The sequence below is a fragment of the Pelmatolapia mariae genome, linkage group LG5 (genome assembly GCF_036321145.2).
Source record: "Pelmatolapia mariae isolate MD_Pm_ZW linkage group LG5, Pm_UMD_F_2, whole genome shotgun sequence".
Lineage (NCBI taxonomy): Eukaryota > Metazoa > Chordata > Actinopteri > Cichliformes > Cichlidae > Pelmatolapia > Pelmatolapia mariae.
In genome coordinates, this window is record NC_086231.1 from 2,413,340 (window position 1) to 2,432,373 (window position 19,034).

At 41.9% G+C, this 19,034-nt stretch overlaps 1 protein-coding gene across 2 annotated transcripts in view; it reads left to right on the forward strand.

The window, feature by feature from the left end:
* The window catches only part of si:dkey-49n23.1 (semaphorin-3D), a 104,842-nt gene that overhangs the window by 10,568 nt on the left and 75,240 nt on the right, over positions 1–19,034 (forward strand). The window contains exon 1 of one of the 2 annotated variants that reach the window (XM_063473327.1): positions 14,512–14,561. The exons of the other annotated variant lie outside the window; for it this stretch is intronic. The gene's annotated coding sequence lies outside the window, so the exon portion shown is untranslated. Of the gene's footprint in view, positions 1–14,511; positions 14,562–19,034 lie in introns of those variants that run through there. 2 annotated transcript variants of the gene reach the window in all.

The following is a 19,034-nucleotide window of genomic DNA, read 5'->3' on the forward strand; positions in this document are numbered from 1 at the left end:
CGAGGTGCATTCACAGGCGGAGAATGGCTCTATTGTGGCTGCCGGTCGTTAGGATGCTCTGTGTGCATTTTGTTGTTTTTCCTTCCTCCTCTGTTGTTTCCTGAGTGTGTGTGAAGGAGACAAAAAGGGAGGGAGGAGACAGAAGATTTCTATTTAATCTGTAAAATATCGTCCCTGCCTCAGATTTTAGCTTCCATTCACTCACTGCTTCTTCATCCACGCTATTATTTTGTGATTAAACTGTCTAAGTTTCATTTTTTAAACTAATTTGGCACAAATGACAAAAAGGACAAGAGAGGCTGATGCAAATCCTCACATTAGGCTGTGAAAATGAGAAAGATGCAGGCTTTCTTTCACCACACACCTCATAAAACTTGGAGCTGCTCAGTTTTTGTAGGGATTAAACAAAAAAACAAAACAAAACTGTGAATTAATGTCATGTGAAGAGCACAGCTACCTTTGGACAATCCTAAATGGCTTTAAATGGATAAACACAGTGATGGACACCATCAGGTTCTTTACTGAGTCGCTTACGGGAAATATTAGAAGTAGAGCTGTTTAAATCATTGAAAAGATGGATATAGCCTCTGTTACATCATCCCCTGGTTTGTGAATCAATCCAAACTTTATTTATGAAGCACTTTATAAAGCAAAGATGGAACTCAAAGTGCTGAACAAATGAAAAGCAGAAAATAAACGCAAGTTCCTATCGTCACCCTCCATTCCTACACCCCAACCTACACATTAGACCCCCAATTTTTTTTTTTTTTTTGCACTCTTGCCATCTTGCTGTTATGAAGGCAGATGTTACCTGTCTGTCACACAGTAAGGCAGACTCATCCATCTGGACCATAACTTCCAAAATGTCCATCCTGCTCTATTCAACAGACCCAAATTAGCACCTGAGGCCATAAAGTGATGAGGAAAGTGTTCACTGAGGTGACAGAGCGCAGCAGCTCGGGTTTATTCTTCTTCTCTACGAACAGCTTTGTTCTCACCTGCTGCTGGTTGTTTAAAAGGAATAACTACATACAGCAAATATCTGAAGCTTCAGCTCACAGCCTCTGTGGCCGAGCAGGCCTTCCCCAGAAAAGCTCTGCTGTTCATTCACTTTGCAACTCTTAGTGTTATTAAACTTTGCTGAAGCGCGATGATCTCTGCTGTGAGCATAAAAGGTGTCAGTAAATGTGTAAAACCACTTTGTTATTAAAACATGAAATATCTGAATCCCCAGCCTGCAAACTGAACACTAAACCAACACACACATAGTAGAGTTACAGCCCTGAAGGAGAAGCAGATGCTTCTGTGCGTCTTTTTTATTGAGTCCTACTCCAGGGTAGGAAAAATGCTCCGCATTGTTTTGCAATGTGCAGCCCTCAGAAAACCCAGCAGGCTTTGATAAAAGGAATCTGACTCCAGAGGCTCGGAAAACTTGGAGCTGATGCCCATCCATTATTCCTGATCTCATTCTCTGTCTGAAAACAAACACACGTCTTTTCCAAAATGTCAGACTGTTCCTCTGACAGCGAAGGAGAGAAACTGCAGTGTGGCCACATCTGCCCATCTAAGAGGGATCATGTGTGTGTTCATTGTTCCCATTTCTCTCCAGAATCTATTCAAAATAGATTTTTGTGCATAACTGACGTTCGACTGCATCCCGCTGTGTGAGTATTTGCTCATGAGGACTCCTAAGTTTATTCCAGTTTGAGGAATGTTGTCTAAAAGCTGCAGCAACTAAGGAAACTTTATACTCCTGAGGCTTTTCTTCAGTTTTACCTCCTCGTCAGAAGAGGTGAGAACATCAGAAGGTATTGAAAGTCTGTTTGACTGATTTGCGGTCAGTGTGAGACGTGTTCAATAACTCCAGCTTTGCCTTTTAGTGCCTGTTGGAAAAACATTTAATTAAGTCCAGGATTGTTCTTGGAGGATTTCCTGCAGCGGTGTGGGCAGCAGCAAAGCTCAACCACAGACACTCTGAGTTTTCATTTTGGTATCATATTATCATATTTAACATTGGGCCAAGCCAACATTGTATTAGATGGCAAAATGTGGCTTTTGGGAGCAGAAAGTAGGGCAGATATTCTTATAGGAAGCAAGTAAAGCTCTATTTTCATAGCATTTTTTGCTCATAGGGAAAAGTTGTGTTAGAAAAGGATATTGAAAGTGTACACAGAGACTGAGTGACAGACGGACAGAGGACCACCCAGTCAGGCTTACATCAGTGTCTCAGCCTCAGAGGACATGTCAGCTGAGCAGCACTGCGTTTATATATCAGCTGCCTCAAGAGGAGCCACGACAGCCGGGTCACGGCTGAGGATGTGCTGCCTCAGACCAAAGGTCAGGACCCGGTGTGGGTCACTGACCTGGTTCTAGTGGAGGCCCCTGCATGACAGCCGTGGAAGAGATTAGCTTTGAGAAGTCATGTTCACCATGAGAAAGTGCTGCAGCCCGGTCCCACGCAATTAATAACCCCGAAAAAGGAAAAGCAAGAGCCAGCCTGGTATTTATAGACGAGACCAACAGGCTCCTGCTGCTAACAGTTAGCACGGAAAGATGCTCACAGTATCCGTGGTAATGTTTGGATGTTCAGGTTACCATGGATACTGTGAGCATTTTTCCACAGTTAACGAAAAAATACCAAAATAAAGTCTGTGACACAGGTAGAGTCATCCGCTCTACTGCTAACTGCTCTAGCTAAACTGAAGCTGCTGCTTTTCCACCATGTAACTGTGTGTAACTTTCCATCCACCGTTTGCTCTTCTTGTCAGATTGAGTGCAGCTAGTCGTAGCTTACTGCTGGAGCCCTTGCTAGTTGCGCTAGTGTTTGGGTCACCCATCAGCACAGCGAGTGTCTCGTCCTCCTTTCCTTGATTTTACTCGCCTTTTCCCCCTCAAACACGTTTGTTGTTTCCACCCTCGGCAGCACAGTTCTGTGCTTTGTTGGAGGTTGATGAGGTCGCTCCCATTTCAGGGAGTCAATCACAGGATGACACACAGCTCTCGCTCTCAGACATACCTGGGCTTGTCTCGTGGTTGTGTGTACTGGGAATGGTGTTTCTGCAGCTGTGATATTGTGACGTGACATTTTCATATCACGTGCACAGGCCTAGAAACACATTCGATTGGATGCTTAATTTCAGAAAATCTGCAGATAAGTGCGTAGTATGCAAGTGGTGCCTACTAATAGAAGTGAGCCAGCACACTTGGGTAAAAGTTTAGTGACATCACAAAAGAAATTATTCAGACATATTGTAATTCCTCCACATTACTATTATTACTTCCAGGCTGGACTCCTGTAATTCATTATTATCAGGAAGTCCTAAAAACCTGAAAAGCCTTCAGTTAATCCAAAATGCTGCAGCAAAAGTCCTGACAGGGAGTAGAAAGAGAGAGCAGATTTCTCCTGTATTGGCTTCCCTTCATTGGCTCCCTGTTAAATCCTGAATTCAAAATCCTGCTCCTCACATACAAGGTCTTAAATAATCAGGCCCCATCTCATCTTAATGACCTTGTAGTACCATATCACCCTATTAGAGCACTTCGCTCTCACACTGCAGGCTTACTTGTTGTTCCTAGAGTATTTAAAAGTAGAATGGGAGGCAGAGCCTTCAGTTTTCAGGCCCCTCTTCTGTGGAACCAGCTTCCAGTTTGGATTCAGGAGACAGACACTATCTCTACTTTTAAGATTAGGCTTCAAACTTTCCTTTTTGCTAAAGCATATAGTTAGGGCTGGACCAGGTGACCCTGAATCCTCCCTTAGTTATGCTGCAGTAGACACAGGCTGCTGGGGGATTCCCATGATGCACTGGGTGTTTCTTCTATTAACACATAGTGAGTAAAGACCTCTCTGCATTGAATCACACTTGTTATTAATCTCTGTCTCTCTTCCACAGCATGTCTTTATCCTGTCTTCCTTCTCTCACCCCTAACCGGTCGCAGCAGATGGCCCCGCCCCTCCCTGAGCCTGGTTCTGCTGGAGGTTTCTTCCTGTTAAAAGGGAGTTTTTCCTTCCCACTGTCGCCAAAGTGCTTGCTCATAGGGGGTCATATGATTGTTGGGTTTTTCTCTGTATGTATTATTGTAGGGTCTACCTTACAATATAAAGTGCCTTGTAGGGGACTATTGTTGTGATTTGGTGCTGTATAAATAAAATTAAATTGAGTTGTAGTCCTCCTAGTGGCACAACAAAGTACTACAGCAGATATGCTTTTTTTCATAGCTATTATTTGAATATGTATAATCTCTCTTTAATGGGTTTATCCAGTATAGCGGATGTTTGAACTTGTGGTGAAAGCCTGAGACGCACAAAGTCAGCTGCATCTATCAAATTCTTTCTGCACCGTGCTAAACTGTGCAGTTTCACATGCAACTGTAAACTTTAGTTTCCCATATTTTAGAACCTTATCAATCCCGACATCGATGTGTTTGAGTGTAGACGTGAGTTAACTGGCATTTATTACTGGACCCTCGGAGCCAGACTTGTCAGGAAATGTTTGTTTTAAATGTTCTTAAAACTCCTTTTTTGGGTCCCAGAATATGAAGATGATCACAGGTGGGAAATATAAAAGTCAGTCTGATTTAGTTCACTCACTGACTTTAACGTCATAATGAGGTAACAAAGCACCCATCGAGCTGAGAAATATTAGCAAATGAGTGAGATAAGGCACTTTTGTTCCAAGTGTGATAAGGATTCAGGATGTGTCCTCAGCTGCACTCTTTTTATTATGATGTGACCTATCAGTATTTAGAAAAGAGGCTCAGTGCTGCCAAATTAAACACGCTGATAACCGTTTAGCACTATTTATCATTTTCATGGATTTATTTATTTATTTTTTTAACTTTTTGTTATCTCTTGCTTTGCTGTTTCTGAAGAATTTCATCACTCTGTTGATGATTGATTCATTATTTTTTCTGTATTTTTTTTTTTTAATTTCTTGGACATGCTCTTTTTGATAAGTCCTCAGATAGAAGCAATTTTTTAATACATAGGAGAGGCAGCCTTTTCTTTGTAATAAACATAAACAGATATATTAGATGCAGTTTTATTCGACTTTCTTCTGTTTTTCACTGTAAACACTACAGCGCCAGGTTTCCAACTGGAAGCTGCTTTGGAAAAGCTCCGTTTTCAGGAGGGAAAACTGCTGCTGAAGGCCTGAAGTGGAGCGCAAAGGCTGTTTTATGATTTCAAGCCACTGCTGACGTCGTTTAAAGTCATCTGGACGTGCTGCTTTTTAAAAACGTTGGCAGGAAAAATCGATTACGTGTGTCAAAAGCATGCAATCACAATGATCGCTCCAGTATCAATGTTGATATGGGAATCATTCAGAGCATCCAAAATTAAACTTGTAAAGATTCCACTGCAGACAGCGATGCAGCTGCCCGTTTATTTTTACCATCACTCTCTCTTCTGTCTTTATTAGCTTCTTGTATTGGACAGTGAACAAAAGACTGACGCACACAGACACACACACACCTGCAGACCATCTGGTTGTGTGTCTAAGTTGGCACACAGACAGCCTCCCCTTCCCTACAGCAGCACTATCGGACTCTATTGTATTATTGTGTTTGTCCAGTCGGCTAATTAATAACCGCTTATCAGGATCGAGACAACAATAAAGTATTTCTGCCAATCCGAGCGCTTCCTTCCCATCTGAGCAATCCTGGGAGCTGGCGCCAAGTGACCACGACACAACACACACACACACACACACACACACACACACACACACACACACACACCGCGTTTTCATATTTTCATATCTTTGTGGGGACATATAATTGACATAATGCTTTCCCTAGCCCCTCCCCCTAACCCTGACCATGAAAAATAAATGCCTGACCCTGACCCTGACCCTAAACCTAACCATAACCCAACTGTAACCCTGACACTAAAACCACATTTTGAGTCTCAAAAATGCCTTCAAACTCGTGGGGACCAGGATTTACACTGTACCTGCAGATATATTTATATATTTTGTTTCTGTATATAACTTGTACATATCCTTTGTTTAGATACTTATGTTATTGTGCATTACATACGTTCCCTGTGTTTACATACGTTCCCTGTGTTTACATACCTTCCCTGTGTTTACATACGTTCCCTGTGTAGGTACCTCTTAAACTTATTTTGTCTTTATTTATCTTATTCTCTTATCCAAATAATGTGAATGTAAAAATCTACAAGCTGCCAATGGCGAGATGCCAAACTGTGTTTCATTGTTCTGGTAACAGTGACTCTGTCTGTCCATCTGTCTAGTCCCCATAAGGGCTGTTGGTCCCCACGAGCATAGTAAATTCCAATTTTTGGTCCCCACAATGACTTGTAAACACAAACACACACACTCTCAGAGGCCTGGAGAAACCTGATGATATTACACTTTTTTGGATGGGTCAGACTTTTATTTGGGCATGTGAAGTAAAATTATTAGAACATCTGATGTTTCATAATTTATTCTTTTGTACTTTGTAGCTGGAGACGTTGCGTGTTTCCTCAGTGTTAAGCACTGGTGAATAAAGCACCAGTGTGGACGAGTCCTTGCAGACTTGCTGAGATGCAGATATATCGGCAGTTTGTAGTTATTAGTCATTTAGACATTAATATCCAACTTTAGCCCACTGAGCTTTGATAAATATGAGCCTGAGCTCAGCAAAATGTGAAACAACCATGAAAATAGTGTATTTGTTTGTGTACACAACTTTGTAAGTACATTGTTTCACTCCGTAGACAGCATGTTTTTTTATTATTATAATGCAAAGTGTAAAAAAATGAAAAAGACTCATCCCATTATTTCTAGCGTGAGTGGTGTAATGAGTCACTTCACACCCACTGTTATCTTTTTCCCTTTGAAGGTGGAAAATATTAAAGTCATGTCGACAGCTCAGTTCACACGAAACCAGACAGGGAGAGAAATAAGGGATCATTCATCTCCAGAGACACGAGTGAACAGATTAGCGCCCGGCACCGTTTCACAAACTGGCACGAGACCGAGTTGGAAGCGCACATTGGAAGTCTTTGTGTAATTTTGCTAAAAAGATACGCATGATCGCAGACCTCCACCTCGGCTCCACCTCGGCTGGGAGAATAAGTCTTTCTCAAACAGAAATGAATACCAGGAAAGAATGGGCTGAAACCAAATTAGCTCTCCTGCCTCATTATCAGACTATGGCGCCAAAAATGTTGAGCACAGATTATTTTATTTGCCTTCGGATCATCCTTACTGACCTCATACTGTTTCTGACCGTGTCTTTCCTTCAGTGCAGCCACTTCAGGAAACTGTCTGCTCTTCATTTCCAGCTGTGGTACAGATGTGTCGAGTTTTGGCCCAATGCAATGCTTACAATCCTTCCACTGAAATGGAAAATGCCCCGTAATGTTCATTTCTGGCCTTGTTGTGTATGACGGGGTTGCCGTGCCTTTTTTAAAAGCAAAATTGTGATATTCAGAACGCACGTACATGTTTAGACTCATCCTCTCACGTGCTGCATACATTACAGCTTCCAAACGGAGACCAGTGTTGTGGTCATGTCCTCGATTGTCCTGCACATATTGTACAGTACAGCCAGCTGCCCACCAGGCTTTTCTTTGTGTACATAAGTCCGTACATAGACACAGACACACAAAGCAAACTCTTTGTTTTTCCATATCCTCAGGGGAAATGGTTATTTGACTTACAGCAGCACAATGTAGCTGACATAAAAGACTTTATTTTAGAGGCCATTGTTTCCTGCTGCTGACTGCTGGACAGAAAGCTAAAGGATGTGTGCGCGGTTACTAGAAATGCATGATTACTGGCTCATGGGCAACACAAATCGATTTCAGACCGCAGGAACTTTTTCATAACTCTGTTTGTTCACACTGTGAGAAGAAGTTCCTTAAAAGTTCTTAGAACAACATTTTGCGTGGTCTTAAAAAATACATCAAGTGAAAAGAAAAAAAGCTGAAGTGCAAAATGAGTAAGAAAGTTTTGCAGTATTGGTGGAAGCTGCCCACAGGGACAGTGACACTCCGACTGTCTGCATCATGTTGGACGTTTCGCAGTTTCGCACTTGCGTTGTGAAGCATTACAAACATGAAGGGTTAATGCAATACTTTTGTTAAATCCTCAAATTTAAAACTGAAAGTCTACACTTGAGTTTTTGTTTTTTTCTGAGTCATTGTGGTGTTGAAGCGCACACGTCAGCTCCACAGTTTGCTTTCAGTGGCCATTTTTACACCACAGGGTTGAGTGTGAACGTGTCACCTAGGCTTAGCAGACTGTGTTGACAAAGTATACGGTTGCAACTTGCAGACCTGCTACTTGGTGCTAAGTAACAGACTAATGAAATGCTAAAGTGTCACTCACTAACGCTGGAGCCCAGACTTTGACAGGCCATACCACACAGCAGGGCATATAATTTGTCAGATAATTGCTTTAAAATGCTCCACAAGTGCAGAGAGGTCCAGTTCAGGGACTCCAGTTAGCTGAGGTGAAGCCTTGCAAAGATCAGCTGGGAGTCTCTTTTCAAGCATTTCACAAACCGAGCTGCAGAGAAATGAAGTTCAAAAAATTAATACTAATACTTATGGATACTTATGGATACAGTAGCTGTGTTAGTCTTCTTTTCTTCTCTGACACACATGTGAACATCGTCCACTAATGAGACCGAGATGGAGGCAAATCCACGTCTCCCTCTAACAGGAGCTGGTATTTTACTGTGTTAGACTAAAATAACCTCTAATGTGATCTCTGCATTTTCTGGCTCTCTCACATACAGTCAGGTCCATAAATATTGGGACATCGACACAATTCTAACATTTTTGGCTCTATACAACACCACAATGGATTCCAAATGAAACGAACAAGATGTGCTTTAACTGCAGACTGCCAGCTTTTATTTGAGGGTATTTACATCCAAATCAGGTGAACAGTAAAGGAATTATGACAGTTTGTATATGTGCCTCCCACTTCTTAAGGGACCAAAAGTAATGGGACAATTGGCTTCTCAGCTGTTCCATGGCCAGGTGTGTGTTATTCCCTCATTACCCCAATTACAATGAACAAATAAAAGGTCCAGAGTTCATTTCAAGTGTGCTGTTTGCTTTTTGAACCTGTTGCTGTCAACTGCCAGGATGAGATCCAAAGAGCTGTCACTACCAGTGAAGCAAGCCATCATTAGGCTGAAAAAACAAAACAAACCCATCAGAGAGATTGCAAAAACATCAGGCGTGGCCAAAACAACTGTTTAGAACATTCCCAAAAAGAAGGAACGCACTGGTGAGCTCAGCAACACCAAAAGACTAGGAAGACCATGGAACACAACTGTGGTGGATGACCGAAGAATCCTTTCCCTGGTGAAGAAAACGCCCTTCACAACAGTTGGCCAGATCAAGAACACTCTCTAGGAGGCAGGTGTATGTGCGTCAGAGTCAACAATCAAGAGAAGACTCCACCAGTGTGAATACAGAGGGTTCACCACAAGATGTAAACCTTTGGTGAGCCCCAAAAACAGGCAGGCCAGATTAGAGTTTGCCAAACGACATCTGAAAAAGCCGTCACAGTTCTGGAACAACATCCTACGGACAGATGAGACCAACATCAACTTGTACCAGAGTGATGGGAAGAGAAGAGTATGGAGAAGGAAAGGAACTGCTCATGATCCTAAGCATACCACCTCATCAGTGAAGCATTGTGGTGGAAGTGTCATGGCGTGGGCATGTATGGCTGCCAGTGGAACTGGTTCTCTTGTATTTATTGATGATGTGACTGCTGACAAAAGCAGCACAATGAATTCTGAAGTGTTTCGGGCAATATTATCTGCTCATATTCAGACAAATGCTTCAAAACTCATTGGACGGCGCTTCACAGTGCAGATGGACAACAACCCAAAGCAAACTGCAAAAGCAACCAAAGAGTTTTTGAAGGGAAAGAAGTGGACTGTTTTGCAATGGCCAAGTCAATCACCTGACCTGAATCCGATTGAGCATGTATTTCACTTGCTGAAGACAAAACTGAAGGGAAAATGCCCCAAGAACAAGCAGGAACTGAAGACTGTTGCAGTAGAGGCCTGGCAGAGCATCACCAGGGATGAAACCCGGCGTCTGGTGATGTCTGTGTGTTCCAGACTTCAGGCTGTGATTGACTGTAAAGGATTTGCAACCAAGTATTAAAAAATGAATGTTTGATTTATGGTTCTTATTCTGTCCCATTACTTTTGGTCCCTCAAGAAGTGGGAGGCACATTTGCAAACTGTTGTAATTCCTACACCGTTCACCTGATTTGGATGTAAATACCCTCAAATAAAAGCTGACACTCTGCAGTTAAAGCATGTCTTGTTCGTTTCATTTGGAATCCATTGTGGTGGTGTATGGAGCCAAAAATGTTAGAATTGTGTCGATGTCCCAATGTTTGTGGACCTGACTGTACATACAACCGCACAGATCACCTCAGGGTGTGTTGCCACTAAGACATGTTGTCTGGAAGTGCTTTAGTTAACGCAGGGGAAGAATCTCATAATGAAAGCTCCTCTGTTTCATTCTCTGCTTTGAAAACTGGAAAAAGTAAATAGCTTTAAGCCCAAATTACTGTTTGAAGGTTCTTTTTTTCTCTGTGAAGAAGAGGAGGTATTGCTTAGAGAAACTGAGCTGCTCATGTCAAGTTCAGTTCATGTTTATTTATATAGCGCCAAATCATCACAACAGCTAACTCGAGGCTCTTCATCCTGTAAGTAAAGAGCCTCCAGTAGTCAGGAGAAAACCAGCAATCAAACCAGTCAAACAACGCTTTATGAGAAGCACTTGGTGAAAGTGGGACAAATCACAATCAGAATACTTTATATAATTTCCTTGAGGATTAATAAAAACTTCCTTTTAACTGGAAGAAGCATCTGGCTGAACCAGGCACAGGGACGGACGATGTTTCATGGTCAGATCAGGATGGTTCCATCTTTACGATTGGGACCTGTCCTGTGCCGCCGTTCACCAGCTTCTTCCTACTTTATTTGGATTAGCAGTTAAGGAATTAAATTGAGATTGAAATGAATTGAAATTGACACAAAATCAAAATTCTGTGTAGATGTCCCAGACGGTTCTGGTCCAGCTGGACGCCGTTTTTCTATCCTTTGTCGCACGTTTGTGTTGAATCTCCTTAATTCACTTTCAGATGACCTGATTTATTTCATATACTGACTGTGCTTACTGACCTTGAACCGATTTTATGTGCTACACGGCGCTCAAAAATCTGTCAAAAATATTTTAGTACGACTTTGGTAAGCTACGAAGCCGCACCGCTTGATGGATTGTCGGAGCATTACAGCTACCGTAGTCAGGAGCCTCGCGGAGTAATCTGGGTCCTAAACTCCGTCTGCTTCAGGTCCCAAAGTCAAACGAACACTGCGGCATCACTGAGAGTTAAAAACTGTCAACTGGGTGGCTGTAGCTCAGGCAGTAGAGCAGGTCATCTACTGATCGGAAGGTTGGTGGTTTGATTCCTGGCTTCCCCTAGTCTGCATGCCAAATATCCTTGGGCAAGATACTAACCATAAATTGCTCTCCGATGCATCCATCGGAGTATGAATGTGGGTGTGTATGTTAGTTAGAAGGCACTAAGTAAATGTGCTTGAGTGAATAGGTGAATGCACAAGTTGTGTAAAGCGCTTTGAATGCTCAGAAGAGTAGAAAAGCGCTATATAAGAACCAGTCCATTTACCAAACTGTCTAATTTCTTTCATCTTTAATAAAATGATCAGCGTTGCTGCTTTACCAGGTGTAACAATTAAGTTTAACATCCAGGTATCCATGAAAACAGAATTTATTACATTTAACGGAGTTAGAAGTTAGCAGGAAGTTAGCTCGCTAGTTTCCACCTAAACATGATATAGCATGTTCTGACTGAGAGATTTCTGACAAAACTCAAATGTACAGCTCTGCTATCACTTCCAACATAAATGAAGACAGAAAACTAAACAGCAGTGACGTTTGTAGGGTTACTGAAGTTGGGCTAGCTGGTATATAATGATGTGCTACGTGATCGCTAGCGACACAGCTATGTTAGCATAACATAAACGCAGTGAAGCTGGAGGATGAACGCTAACTTTTTTCCACTCGATAAAAGTTAACGTGAGGGTTCCCGATGGTTAGGGACAAATGTAATCGCATGGCAGGATGCTGTAAACGGACCAAACTTCAGTCAGGAGAACAACTGAGATAATCCATCCACAATACGAGGTTAGTCATTAATATACTGCAGCAACATGGGAATAGAGCAGCTGCCAGAGAATTCAACATTAATGAATCAATGGTACGGAAGTGGAGGAAGCAAGAAGAATGAGTTGAGTAAAGTTTGATCTGATTTTGTTCTGCCTAATGCGCCTTATAATCTGGTGCGCCTTATGGTCCAAAAAATACAGTAGATGGATTCAGCAAATCTGTTGGGATCGATCACACAGGCCTAGAGACCTGCTGGCAACTATTTGGCAACCTCCAGTTGCCAGGTAGAAATATGTGTTCTGGTTACTGTGAAATTGATTGCTATTGCCATTCAGGTTGACCAGGCTGCTTCCAGAGACCAAACTCTGAGCTTTCCAATGGTTTATAAAGTTTCGCTGTAAGCCAAATATATTTGTTTTGGATGGTGGACATTTCATTAACATGAACTTTGTGGATAAAGTTCTTCATAGCAGGAATTATACAGGGTCAGCAGCAATGAAGGCAGAGCTATTGATCCAGCAGCTGATTAATATTATAGTTAGGTTAGGTTTAGTTTGTGACCCAAAAAGTGAGACTACACAGATCCAAGCAGCCAGTGAGGCAGAATATTTTCCCAGCAGTCTGTAACGCCACATCTTTAACCTGCAGACATTATAAAATCGCTCGGATGACGATAAGAATCAAAGCATCTCAAACTTTTGCACAACAACAGCGTGTGAGGGAGTTTGATTAGAGACAGCGGGATTGAGTTCCTCGGTCATCAACGAGCTATTAGTTCATTCTTTTCTACCAGGAAGTCAGAAGGACTTGCAGTAATTACAGTCCCCTCCACTTACTGGAGATGTTTGTGCACATTATATTCAGTGCTGTTGGTGTTTTATCAAGACTTTGAAGGAATGCGGGTTATGCTGTGGAATGAATCTTAACTGAATTTAATTACTGCCATGAGGAAATGGAGGAACTGTTCGCCATTAGTTTGATTTAACGTTATATTTCTAACATCACAGGGGCACAGAACCTCCTCTCACTCCACATCAGCGTTAAACTGGGCCATAAATGTTTCCATAAGTTACTGACAAATTGTGTTTGGTCTTTTGAATCACTTTAACGTGCGCTGAAATACCGCTGTGCCCATTTTTAATCACACCTCTTTGAATAGTAACACGCTGCTGAGTTTCTGCCTCTAATACAGAAAAGGTTAAACTACTTTCTTCAAACTACTGATTCAAATAGAGAAAATAAATGCTTTGTTATTTTATGTTAATTGCTAAATGGCTCTGTTGGACTTGTAGTTTATCCTGTGAAACTGAAGTGTACACAGTGCTGTGCCACATTAAACCAGAACACTGTAAAGCTGATTCAGCTGTTCCAGATGATCCAAAAATGAAAGGGCTGTGACTTCTGGAGCCTGCTGACTATAAGGGATACACTCATATAATAGATGTTTAAACCAGTAGCCACAGTGACATCATCCATTGTTTTGCAGACTTGTTTCCAAAGCTTCTAATTGAAGGTTTTAGCCGTCGCCATCCAAGCTTTTTTTAAAATTATGGAACTGAGCGAGGGCAATCGTACCAGGCTTCGTTGTCCCTCTGCACGTTGCTGGAACTGTAACACATCAGATAAACATTATTTTGTGTTTAATAAGGCTTGAAACTAGAGAAAGTGTTTACTGAGGTCACAGATCAGTTCCCAGAAGCTATGTCCCCCCTTTTATAAGCAATCTGTGGTTTAAACCCGGGACCTTTTGTTACCAGAGAGACTTCATCAAAGGCAGCCGAATTAAAATAAGTCAGTTAAACCTGATCCAAACACAGTGATCCTGAACACGCCCAAACACAGAGAGGAAACCGTGCACCCACTTTAATACTTTTCTTGGGAAAACAAAAGATGGCGTAGCTGTTTGGGTTGAGCTCGTTTTTTTCCCTTCTGCCTCCATAAAAATCAAAGTAACCACCTCAGAGTTGTCCTTCATATTTGTTGACAGTTTGTATGTGAGACGTTAAACAGCTGATGTTTGCACGATTTACCTCATCCTTTTACTCTAAACACACTAACAGACTCATTTCAGTCTGTTAGGGATTTAAAAGCCTGACGCACAAACTTAAGACCCGCGGCAATAAAACGAGATCCGGCCTGATTAGCCCGAACACATCCCACATAATTACAGAACACACCCACCCATTTGTACAGCGACACACATCTCATGTCTGCGGATGCTCAATCAGCTCCTCAGCTTTGATCTGAGGGCCACGACTGATGACTCTTCTTGTATCTCTATTGTTACAGAGGGAATAAAAATCGTCCTCAAGCTCGACTCTGACGCGCTGCAGCTCTGGAGTTTGTTTCAGGCCCAGTTCACAACCTTCACTGACAGGTTAGAAACAACCGAGCTAAGCCAGCAAACATTTATTCTGAGGCCGCGATGGTTGTAAAGAAGCCAATAATCAGAGGAGACTGCTTTATTTGGCTCAGTCATTTTCATTTATAAATCCAGTTTCTTATAAACTTCACAGACCAAACTCCTGAGGCTTTTATTGGTAGTTCTGCTTGTCTTTAATTTACTCATTCAAATCGATCTCACTTTCATATTCCTGAGTGTAAACCGTCTCTCACTTGGTGTTGCATAAATAACGTTTTACACGAGTTCCCATCCTAAAAATAACTGTTAGGAGATTTTATTACACTGTGTGTGTGTGTTTACCTATCTTTGTGGGGACCAACAACCCTTATGGGGACAAAATCCTGGTCCCCATGTTTGAAGGCATTTTTGAGATTTAAAATGTGGTTTTAGTGTCAGGGTTACAGTTAGGTTATGTTAGGTTTAGGGTAAGGGTTAGGCATTCATTTTTCATGGTTAGGGTTAGGGGCTAGGGAACATGTCAATTATATGTCCCCACAAAGATATGAATACCCGACGTGTGTGTGTGTACATTTGGATGCTATCTGTGTGTGTCTGTGTGCAGAAACATCTCCTGTCCTTTACAACTTGAACTTGTGCTTTAAAAAATACCTTTTCTGTTTCCAGGGAAACTTTATTTGCTTCCTGCTCCTCGAATCAAAGGACACAATCAGACCCGACTGGAGAAGTTTAATGTCAGGCACTTAAAAGATACAAAGGGTGCCGAGTTTGTGACACTTTCCCACTTCAGCGCTGTAAAAAGCAATTTGGCTTTTTAAAACTTTATTACAGCTGTTAGAAGAACATTTCCATCAGTAACTGCTTTCTCTTAAACATCATCGCACTTCAGAGCTCCAGAGTCCGGCTAATTTCTGCTCCATTGTTTCCTCCCATTATTCAAATAATAAAGGCCTACTGTGTGTTTGAGTTCCTGTAGAGAGTGTGTGTGTGTGTGTGTGTGTGTGTGTGTGTGTGTGTGCGTACTCATTGTTAAAGACTGAGTGTCCCAGGAGGAGTTTGAGTCGGATTGAGCTGCATTTAGTGTTCCTGCACGCTGAGCTGCTGTTTGTGAGTTTACAGCAAACGGCCTCCTTATTGTGAGGACAGCTCAGAAAATGTTTCCGCTAATAGGAAACAGAAAGCGTGGAGAAAACACAAATCTCTGATAAATAAACGATAAACAGGAAGGTTACAGGTTGTTTGTGCTGGAAATCTTTTTCAGATGATTTTTGATGTATTTTTAGCTGTTAGTGGACCGAGCGCTCTAAATACACAAACATTAGAAATCAGTAAACTAGAACTCTGCTGATGCGTTACCCATAGTTACATAGTTATTGGTATGTTGTCACATTAGCTCAGGGAGGCAAGCTTGGTTTCTAAAATCAAAGATCATTAAAACAGTCAAAAACTTGTGTTTTGTAGAAACTGACAATTTAAGATAAAAATGATGTTAAACATATTCATAGTTCTTCCAGTGGTTATAAACAGGCCCAGCTGTTTCTTTTAACTCTGTCACGGCGGCTTCAGTACTTTTGAAATCCTCTGCCTCCACCGAGGGCTCGTGCTGGCTCACGATGACACTGAAACACACAGCACTGACAGTTTTGGAAAAGCTGTCATCATTTTTGATAAATCACTTTAGCCTAATCTTTGTAGGCAGGCAGACAAAGGGCTAAAGCTAAAGTGTGTGAAACATATGGCTCCAGGTCCAGCAGTGACCTGTCAGAGAGTCCAATGCGGCCCACAGGTTGGCTTTTGGAAAATGTGGAAATGAAAGTGTAAATTTTGGTCTGTTAACTGTAATTTTGTCACTTTTATAACCTTCTTACTTATAGAGACAAAACCAATGGACTGGCATAGTTCATAAATGTATTCGTAAGTGGCTATATTTATTTATTTTGTGAATGTATGTCTTAAAACGTAAACCCAACGAGTTGCGCTGATGGCTTTCTTTGATTTACTTCGTTATAATGTATAAAAACAGCGCCGTATTGTTGAAGTTGCCTTTTTCTTCCATCATCTGAGTGATAAAATGTGTCTTTAAACTTCTTCTCACTGAAAGAGAAACAATTTGAAGGCGTTTTTGTTTAATAGGCACTGTATTTAGTGAGCTGGCTCACTTAAAGTCAAATTAGGTCGAATCTGTCCCAAGAAGTAATAAAACGCTTTTGCAGTCCTGGTCAAAATGAACCTTTTAGCTCTCTTAAAACTCTTAAACCTTTGGTGGAAACACATGAGACAACATCCATGATGGAACCTCTGGGGCTGAAATATGAAGCAGTTGCCAAAACTGCAATTTCTCTAATGGCTGCTTGAGACTGGCTCCAAGAGTGAGTGAGTCCCCACAGACTGCCATGTTGGATCCCACTTTGCAGCCTGCAGAGAAAATGTTTTTGCTCTTTATAGCTAATTTGGTCTTTTTGTAGCAACTGTACACAGACTTGGATATTTTGTAACTCATGCATTTGCAGTCTTGGTGGCGTGGGCTCCTTGAGTGACAGGTGGTCCTGTGTTTGTGGAGCTTGTGCCTTCTGGAGCATTTATTCTTTGCACTAATCTGTAGAGTAAAGTGTGTCCTTTTGGTAAATAACATGATCTGTGTGAATGTTATGTATGGCTGATCCTCGGGTGTCTCTGCAGTCTGTGAACGTCTGGTAACCTGATATCCCTGCTTTTCATCGTTTCATCCTCAACAAAAAATCAAAGCGGCTCAGTGCTGAACTCGAGGTTTCAGATTTAAACTTTATGTTTATAAAATCAATTTCATTTCATTTTTCCTGTTTATGTTCCCGGGAATATAAGCAGAGTGTCCTTTTCTTATTACTCCACGTTTCCTATCAGTGAAATGTGAGTATAAATATTTAATATAGATCTGGTGTTAATCGACCTTTGGTGTGTGATGTAGGGTGTGTGTGTCACTGTTTGTCCAGCTGTGTGTGTGTGTAAGTAGTAAAAGCCAGAGCAACAGCAGATATGGAGGCAGTGGGAGGAGGTTATCTCTGCTCCTCTGATACTTTATCAACACAGCAGAGATTCAAACCACAGATACACACCGTGGACGCACACGGGTCACACACACTGCATGGCAGCCCGGCTGGGAATGTCTCTGCTCCGTCTCTGCAGCGTTTCTCGGCACGTCTCAGCCTCTTTGGCAGCTAAACAACTTGCATTTGAAGGTTTTATGTGACTCCAGAAACTGAGCTTAGACTGATGTACCGGCTGGTATTCGGCCTGTTGGAACGTCGTCCTCTGTCACCCACCAGTGGAATGATTGAGATTCTTTCCTGACCACAGTCACGTAAAAATGGCTTGTTTTCTTTTTCCAGACATGCTGGGTATTTATTAATTCTTCATTTTTAAAACGATCACAAACCTTTCTGTGTCATGTAATATTTTTCTGGTTAGCGTGGCTTAAAAATGCTAAAACACTGAATAACTGAGCTCAGTCTACTGGAGTGAACTCAGTTCAAATGAAGTGTGATTTAACAAAATGAAAATTAGTTACTAAGTAGGTAACCAGGTAATAAGTGAAGTCTGTGTATGGGGAAACACTGGAGTATGTAGTAGTGCTGTCACATTAAAGCTTCAGCGTTTCATACAAAGAGATCCAGCAGGCACGCTCCTGCTTCAGTTTCATCAGGAAGCATCAGGAATAACGGATATGTCCGACAGTCCGCTCGCTGTGAAGGAAACCTGGAGCTCAGATTTTGGCTTCAGGACATTTTCCAGCAACATGGCAAAAAGACTTGAGATCACAAACACAGGTAAGCTGCAATCAGTTTCCTTTATGGGGAATCTGGCCTAATGTTTAAAGCAGAGGAGAAGGGGGAACGCCGAGTCGAACCTCTGCACCCACAAAAGGAGCCAGCACAGGCGGTGTGATCAGGAGGCATCCGGCGCAGTTTCCAGACTTTCCACCAAAGGATTTGTGGGCATATTTAGGAGACCTCAGAGCAGAACTGGGGGAGATCCCGGGGAGATTACTTGTATCTGCACTTTGAGTTCTTCTGGATCTGGAAATCATTGGTGGGAAGCAGAGAGTTTGAATACCTTTCTTAACCTGCTGCCACTACAGTTCTTCAGTGCATGCATGTTATTTTGTTAGACTACTCAAATCAATGCCAGCTTTTTAAGTCCAACTTTGTTATTTGTAGACACACTTAAAGAAATATTGCAAATTTTAGATGTTTGCAGTGTTGCTGTGACTGCTTTCATTCAGACTATCTTTGATGCTGGATGAAGTTCCTTCATCAGAATTAAAGAAGCCATTCTTTGTTCCTCACGGGGTGAAAACCTCCGTTTTTAGCAAACCTCTCGTGTCTCACTGTGTGGACATGAGAGCAGCCTTTAAATGTATTTCTTTGTCACACCCTTAGCTGCGTAGCGGCCTTTAGCGCTCCCCTCAGACTGACGGGAATCTTTTATGAACTTCAGCTCATCTGGTCAGAC